Here is a 2,254-nt window from a genome sequence, read left to right as displayed (position 1 = left end):
CGACACTGTTTAGTTCAAACTGTTTATTTCTATGATAACAGGCTTACTTCGACAAGAATGATGACATGACAGAGAGCTGTTGCCCCTGGTGTTTTTGGATCTACCAGTGTGATGAAACAGTTTATTATGTTCACTGGTTAGGGAGCTTATAGCCTGATGGTTGGATTTCGGACACTACCAGGAAATATTAACCAGTTCCACCCTCCTGTGTCTGACCATGGACCCACCCGCACCCCCGCACTGCTTCCTTTGGGGTGACTGTTGAGCTGGTGGGTGAGGCTTAGATGCAGGGCTGGACTAATCTGGCATACAGGGCATTTTCCCGGTGGGCCGACAGTCCCAGGGGCCGACACTGTTGTGTTTTCCTACCTTTGTTTTTTTTTTCTTTCTGTGGGCCTGGCACACAGATTAGAGGGGCGGAGAGAGGCGGCCCAGTGGTCCATCTTCAATATAGCCAGTGGGCCGAGTCAGGATATAGTTCAAAATCGGGTTGTGCGTGTGTGTGAGGTGCCCAAATGCCCGGTTGATTTTATCGTCCCAGTCCAGTCCTGCTTAGATGCAAATTCGTTATGTGCACTGTGTGCTATGGTGTATGTGTAACAATGACAACTGGGACTTTTCCAGTGGGACAAGTGAAGAATGTAAACAATACAAAACAGGAGACGTGCCACACATATCACAATACAATTGTTTATTTCTCTGCTCCCTTTCATAACATAGTCATACACATTTTTGGCATGTTCTTTGTCTTTCTTGCAGTCTACCTTTATTTATTTATTTTTCTCTAATTTCCCTATCAAGTAGAAAATTGTGCACTTGACTATAACAAAGAGAGTACAAATAAAAGAAGCAAAAAACTTAAGACATACAGTGACGCACAAAAAAAATGTTCATACAAAAAGCACAATTAAGAATAAGACTACTGCAATCGGCTCCATTGTAAGCATAAGCTTGTCAATCTGGAGAAACTGTTAGATATTATTCTCATAGTAGCCCTTTGACTTAATTAAATGCTCAGCCGCGGACAGCAAGGCTTGGGGTGTAATTGCAAGCAAAGGCTTAACTATGTTTTTTTTTTTCATTTGTAGGCTACATTCAGAGGATCGCGCAGTGTTGTGAAAGAGGCACTATTTCTTGTATCTTCAATACAACGTGTCACAGTCAACAGAATGACATACAAAATGCTTTTACTGGACATCCGACAATATTGTCCTTTGACCAAATAAACTCATCAAGATGCACATTCATTGCTAGCAAGTATGCTGATAATCAGGGACGGTGGACAAATGTAAATATGAATGGCCTATCCATGTAAGTTGCAGCTGGGGTCAGTGATGTTTCAGCAGTAGCACACGTCAGGCCGGTGCAACAATAGCCAGTACCACTATTGTGTGGATTTTTGTTTTTAGTTTAGTAGACTATACTGCCCTACAATTTCAGAACGCAGTATAATTCAAAATGGCAAACTGAGAAAAAAGGCTTTAAAGTTTCCTTTCTGTCCACGCGACTGTGTTGGAGGTAAAGTGGTGATGACACTTCCATATAATACTTTTTTATGGTGAAAATTTATGCACACAAGAAAAAAGCAAAAAAACCAACATTCTCATTACTTTTTAGCTGAAAAATCATTATACTGCGTTCTGTTGTGGTATTACTGTCTACACCAAAACCACGGTGTCAATGGAGAAGTGCAGTATAATTCGCATTATACTGCGTTCTTGGCTAGTACGACGTAACCTCCTAAAACCAAAAAGCGCAGTATAATCAGTTTTTTGCGTTTTTTTTCCGAAACGGGACCAAGTTGGGCCAAAAAATTTTAACACAAGAAAAAGAAGGTATTTTAAAGCCAATTTCCGGTCTAAACCCATTTTCGACCATTTTCAAGATACTGCGTTCTGATATTGTAGGGCAGTATAAAAGAAGCATATTCATTGCAGCATATCAACCACCAATTACTAATTAATTGAATGGGCATTAGATGCTGTTGCGGCACCTGACGCCTGAGCCACACAAAAAAAAACATCTTTGACCCATAACCTAATTAGCCTACCTGTTATACAGACTATCATCAGAAGTACATACATGAACACATTCAGAAGTCATTTATGTTCAACAATAGACACAGCAGCACTTGAGATTGTTAAAGACCAATGTAGAAATCTACACAGTATATTTCAATTCAACTCTAAGAGAGTCGGACCAACTAGAAATTCAACTCTCTGAATGTTGAATTAATGCTGCAAAATATACTGTG

General features: G+C 40.2%; 1 protein-coding gene across 1 annotated transcript in view; it reads right to left on the bottom strand.

Moving 5' to 3' along the window:
• Nucleotides 1-676: 676 nt before the first annotated feature.
• Nucleotides 677-2,254, bottom strand: part of sh3bgrl (SH3 domain binding glutamate-rich protein like) — a 22,988-nt gene continuing 21,410 nt past the window's right edge. The window contains exon 4 of the mRNA XM_063189464.1: nucleotides 677-2,254. This exon is cut by the window's right edge and continues 306 nt beyond it. The gene's annotated coding sequence lies outside the window, so the exon portion shown is untranslated.

This window comes from Engraulis encrasicolus, chromosome 23 (assembly GCF_034702125.1).
Source record: "Engraulis encrasicolus isolate BLACKSEA-1 chromosome 23, IST_EnEncr_1.0, whole genome shotgun sequence".
NCBI classification, from domain to species: Eukaryota; Metazoa; Chordata; class Actinopteri; order Clupeiformes; family Engraulidae; genus Engraulis; species Engraulis encrasicolus.
The sequence above is the reverse complement of the archived record's forward strand: the minus strand, read 5'-3'. Positions and strand labels throughout refer to the sequence as shown.